Here is a 6,000-nt window from a genome sequence, read left to right on the forward strand (position 1 = left end):
ATTAGAAGACCTGGAAACTCTTCTCTTGCCTGGATTCCCCCCCACCCACCCCCCACCCCCCACCCCCCAACATGCTCTTAGGAACCAGGAAGTCAGAACAGTGTTCCAGTGACTGTGAATGTCAAAGGGTATGGGACAAACTCCTGACCCCGAGCCCAGCACTGGCACTAACCTTTGTGTAACCTCGGCAAGCCACCTAACTTCTTTCAGTCTCAGTTTCTCCATTAATACAATGGGCCAAGGAGAGCTGGGCTCATGATCCTAAAAATCCCTTGCAGGTTTAATCTCTGTGCTGGCATATAAATTTGATCTAAAATCTCCAAACAGATCTTGACTTTTGAAAAACTCTATAAAAATCAAATCTGTTTAAACACAAATGGAAAACTAGCTATTTTTTTTAAAATTCCTCCTACAATACATCTTCTAGTAGACAGTCTTTATTTTTGTTAAATCTAGACATTGACATATTGACAGTTCAGTGTCACATACAGTCAGACACATTTAAACACCAAAGCAATAATCATAGTACTTTCTCTTCCTCACTGAAGGTACATTGATTTAGATTAAGGAAAAATACGTGCACGAATGAAAAGTCTAAAATACACAGATTTTTTTTTTTTGGTTTGTTTTATTATCTTCAGTTTTCAAATGCTTCGACTATTTGCCTACTCCCATCCCCAAAAGGTATTTCCTACCCAGCCTGTTGCAATGCAAGGAAAAGTCTCATCCCAGTCTTGGGTATTCCAAAATGGAAGCTGGAATCAATGAAATCTTACTGTAAACTTTCTACACACCATTACGATACGCCAAAAAAGAGCTTCCTTCACTTTCTGAATCAATAACTTGGGTACCAGGCCAACCTCACTGCTATCGCCTGGGAGAACTCACGAAGCCTCCTGCTAAACTTGAACTAACCTTGCCCCCAGTTGCATCCTACAAGATGCTGCTGGTGCTGATGCAGACCTGGAATTGCTGAAGCTATGGCAGTTTATTTCTGAGGACAGATGGCAAGAGGAGTACAGGCCACCCTGCACTTAACCATATTCTATTTCAGTCCATGCTCTCTATGTCAGTCAGGTCTTTGAGGAGCTTCTCTTAACCCTGCCTGTCATGGGTAGAGGTAAATGTCTACTTTCCAATTCCTACAGCCACAGTTTCCTGTCACTCCGCAGTTCATTCCCGGAGGAGGCTTTACTTGCAGCTAAGGAAACTGAAACCCCTCTTGCAGGACCCTTCCAATGCCCTACAACTTCTTCATCTGGTCATTCTGTCCTTGTCTGAAAGAGGATCCCTCTTACACAAGCATCTTGTCCCACCAGCACTAGGTCCTCTCCCCACTTCCCTCCACACTCCTGTCCCCCCGCCATGGCCCAAGCAGCAGTTAGGATGACCCTGTGGGCAATGGTGGTTCTGCGGCCCACACTTTCGGTATATTAGTCAGCCACACACTAGGGGAAGAATTTGAGATTTAATTTTTTGAGGGGTGGGGGGGGGGACTCAAAAGATTGACTTAACATCATGAGCAGATTAGGCTATGTGGGATGACAAAGGACACTTGCTGATTTATGAAATTATCCATATGGAAAGTTCCACAAAGTTAATTTCACATTTACTAAGTTGCCATTATTGAAAAGAACCAAGTTACGTTAAATAAGGCCTCTCCCAGAAAAGTGGGAAGTTATACAGAATGGCACATACTCACCAATAGCCCTTAAGAGTGTGATTCTCAGTCAGGGGTGGTTTGGCTACAACTGGAGACATTTCGGATTGTCAGGACTTGGGAGGGGGGAGTACGTTACCGGCACTGACGGGACAGAAACCGGCAGACTGATAAACATTCTACAATGCACAGGACGGTTCCCCATTAACAAAATATTGTTCAGCCCACAACAACAATAGCGCTCAGGCTGAGAATCCCTGCCTTATGATGATGGGCAGGTACGGACAGGTAAGGAAGCAAGGATTCTGTTTGGAAAACGATTAACCTTTAAACACGAGAGCAGGTGAAGACCAGGTCGACAGGCAGCTCAGGCACAGCTGCTACCTGACTTCAGCTGCCACATGAAGGTCAAAGCATGGAAGGCTCTAGACTTTGACGGATCACAAGACCCTTGCCAAGAGTGGCTACGTGAAGAGGTAGTGGCATAGTTTCAGGAGCACCAGAAAGGGCACTTTGCCTCCCCTATTACCTCCAACACGCCCTTGTCTGTGCTTGAATTCCTCTCATGATGGACAAAACCTTTCATTCCATGATGAGGCTTAAAGTGCAAAGACCCCTGGAAGAGGGAACCCCTCTTCCATTCAGACTCAAGAGAAAGTGACTGATGACAGATTGTTTTTCCCCTGAGTTTTCATACAGTGAAAGGCTCTGAGCAGCTCCAAGTGGCGCACGCAAAGAAAGAAAGAACAGGCCCTGATGGGAGGGAAAAGGGTGAAGAAATGGGCAATCCGGCGTTCAGACATAAACGTCACCTAGGGACCGTGCCCGAGCCTGCAGGGAGGCAGGGATGCAGAGAGGGAAAAAAGAAGGCACATTCTTGGCCTTGAAGAAGATTACAATCAAGTTCAGCTCAGGTGAAAAAACTCCAGGAATGCTGGAAAGAATGGCAGAGATGCAGTGCTATCCCTGCAGCAGACAGCAGACAAAGGTCCTCACCAGCCCCGGGATCACAGTGAACCCCAAACCGGGCCCACCGGGTGAAGCCCCCACCCCAGACACCAAACCAGGTCATGGACGCAGAGTAAAATGCTCAGGCAGCACGTCTTTAAATGAACGGGAACTATGCTAGATGAAGAACTATTAAATCCCTGGTTTGTTTTCCTTCACACCTTTGCTTTTTCTCAATTTGGGAGGAAGCTTTGGTCGAAGTCTTCTCTGCCCCTGAGGATCCTATTCCATCTCACAAGGCCAGTTTATGGTATTCAGTACATTCCTGATTTCAGCCTCTGTGAGGTTTTCCTCTGCTCTTCCCTTAAGGACAGAGCCTCCAAGCCACTCACCTAAAGCTTACCATATTTCCTTTGTATCTTTTATAATGGGCCTAATTCCAGAAAGGATTTGAGAGGGGCTTTCAAGTTCATATCCAAAGAAATCAGACAATGTAGCTTAAAAAGAATTTAAGTGGGAAACTGGACATAATTTGGGAAGAAAAAGATCACTGTACCATGAAGCTGGAATGAAGCAGTTACCATGAATCACTGGAGGCCAAGGTAAAAAGATGAACACACTAGACATATGGAAGGTTCTCACTAAGAAGAGGAAGGCCACAATTCCCTGACAATTCCCTCACAATTTTCTTTGACATTAAATTCTAGGAGGAATTGGCTCCTGGCTTTTCAAGTTTGCTGCACAAACTGTCATTTTATGTGTTTATCTCAAGAACTGTTAGGTCCTTTAGGACAGAATACATCTTAGATTATATCTCCCCGGTAACAGCCTATATTAAATGTAAGTACTCAAATATTTGCCAACAGACTGATGAACCACAGTTTGCTTGGCAACCTGGATATTCCAGTGTGTCTCAGGCTCCTAAGATGATCACAGTAATAAGAGGCATCAAATCCCTTAGCAGAAAGTACTACTTCATTCTTCCACTTAGTCCCCAAGCCACCCAAACGATGGGATTTAAAGACATGCTCACCCCACCTGCCGTCACCAGTTTGAAATCAGGGGCTGGAAGGTCCAAGCTGGCCCTATCTTTCTGCCTCCCCCCACACCCCCTTCATGGTTTAGTCGATTGTCCTTTTGTCTGTCTTTCTGTCCACACCACAGATTCTCCGATCTTTCTGAGTGTCAGGGCTTTGCCCTATTAACCTTCCATTCACTGCAGTAACTAGCATGGCACTTTGCACAAAGGAACTGCCTCCTTCTTACTATTTTTTTTTTTTTTTCAGTATAAGGAAAGTGAATTGGGAGGGGGTCCCAGAACAGGCTTTTTCATTCTTCTGCCCGGCTCCCCTCTAACCACCCCCAAGCTGTGGTGTAGAAGCCCAGCTCCACATGGACAAGCAGTCCAGAAAGGTTAAAAAGCAAGTTACTAAAGGAAGTGAAGACTCAAGGGTCCAAAGACACATTCTCTCTTCCTTGTTTCCACGTGGCCCCCAAAAGTAGGTTGGACAATCCTGCAGAAATACACACATATGCAATAACAAAAAAACCTTTGTACATAGAAGGTGCTCAGTAAAAACTTGTTAAAATAAGGTCAGAGCACAACTAACCAGAACACAGAAAGCCTCCGTTAATACCTACTAAATTGAAAAGTCTGTAACACGTCTACCTTGTACCTAGTTAAGATGATCCTGATTTTTGCCGCGCACATAGTAGGTCCCCTGTAAGTGACTATTAAATCGAACAGCAGTAACCGCTCGCTCCAAGAAGCGGGCAGGGCTGACGTTAGTCAAATCCCAGGCAGAGATCCGTGAATGGAAATGCGCGTCTCCAGGCAGCGCTTCCGAGGGTGCCCGGGAGGCGCGTGACAGCGCGCGGCCGCCGCGCACAGCCGCTTCCCCGGGAGCCGCGGACTCACCGCCCGCCCCGGGCGCTGGCGAGCGACCGCGACCCGCTCCCCACCCCGGCGCGGCGGTGCCCCCCCCCATACCACCTCGGGGCTGCACCTGGAGCTCGCGCAATACCCGCCCCCCACCGGCGCGTCCGCCCACCCCGGCTCCTCCGATTCTGGAGAGTTGTGGGCAGAACAAAAGCAAATCCGATTGCTTTTCCGAAGGAGGGCAGCCCAGGAGGAGGCTGGGGGGCCGGCCCCGGGCCGGGTTGCGGGGTTAAACCCGATCCGCGGCCCGCGGCCACCCGCCCTCCCGGCAGATCCAGGCTCCAGATTGCAGCGCCGGGGAAAGCGGCGGGGCTCGCTCCTTCCCTCCCTCCCCGCCCTCTCGGGCGCCCCGAGCCCCCGCCCTGGGTCGCAGGGGCGGAGATGGGCCCCGGGATCGGTGGGGCGGGCGGCACATTGACCCTGGAATGTAGCGCGGAGGAGGCCGGAGGGGAAGATGCTGCGGACTGGGGCAGACCCCACCACCGAGCTCCGAATCTGAACTCGCATGCGAACCACCCCTAGGCGCCCCCAAACGCGCCAAACTGCCCGCGCGGGTGGGGTCCCCTCAACGGCGCCCGGTCCCTAAATCCTCCTCCCCTATGCACCCCTCGGGGATGCCCAACTGCAACCTTCCCATCGGGACCGCAGATCCGGGGCAGCCCGGCGCGCGGGCGGCGGAGGACCGGGTCCCGGAGGGCGGCGCCGTCGGTCCCAAGGGAGGCGCCCCCCGCGCGAACTCGCTAGTTTGGCATCCGCCTGCTTTCCCGCTCGGGGTTTTCTCCCCCAGGTGAGGCGGGGGCGCGGAGAGAGCGGGGAAGGAGCGTCCCTGCTTCCCGCTCGGCTTCTCCGGGGCCCCGAACTCCGAGAGGAGCAGGCACCGGAGAAGAAAGAAAGCGGAGGGGGAGCCACTCACCCGAAGCAGAGCCCGAGAGCGCGGCGGCCCGGGCGCAAGCGGCGCCTTTGTCTGAGGTCGCGGCGCCGGCGCGCTCGGCCAGGCAGGTCCCAGCCCCGGCGCGCGGCAAGCTCCCGCGGGCGTCCGGACAGCCCGGCTCGCGGCTCCCGCCCCGGCTCCCGCGGCGGCTCCGGCTCCGCTCGGGCTCCGCTCCCGCCCCCGCCCCCGCCCCCGCCCCCGCCCGCACCGCCCCGCGCTCGCCGCAGCGGCCGCCGCCGCCGGCTCCGCCCCGCGCCGGCCCCGCCCCCGGGCCGCCGGGCCCCCACCTGCTGCGGCTGCCGGGGAGCCGCGCGTGGGGAGCGGAGCGTGGGGAGCCGCGCGTGGGGGCCCGGCCTGGGGAGCGGAGCGTGGGGAGCCGCGCGTGGGGGGCCGGCCTGGGGAGCCTGCTGCCTCCCGCGCACCCCGCTCCCGCCTCCCCGCCGCCCGCGCAGCCCCCTACAGAGACGACCTCACCTGAGGGCCCGGCGCCCGCAAGCAGGGGAGCCGCCGTCGGGGGGCGGG

At 53.6% G+C, this 6,000-nt stretch overlaps 1 protein-coding gene across 1 annotated transcript in view; it reads right to left on the minus strand.

Annotated features, from left to right (window-relative positions):
- MAPK4 (mitogen-activated protein kinase 4) overlaps positions 1 to 5,633 on the minus strand; it is a 142,624-nt gene extending 136,991 nt beyond the window's left edge. The window contains exon 1 of the mRNA XM_026006041.2: positions 5,461 to 5,633. The gene's annotated coding sequence lies outside the window, so the exon portion shown is untranslated. The remainder of the gene's footprint in view (positions 1 to 5,460) is intronic.
- Between the last annotated feature and the right edge of the window lie 367 nt (positions 5,634 to 6,000).

The sequence above is a fragment of the Vulpes vulpes genome, chromosome 13, assembly GCF_048418805.1.
Source record: "Vulpes vulpes isolate BD-2025 chromosome 13, VulVul3, whole genome shotgun sequence".
Classification (NCBI taxonomy): domain Eukaryota; kingdom Metazoa; phylum Chordata; class Mammalia; order Carnivora; family Canidae; genus Vulpes; species Vulpes vulpes.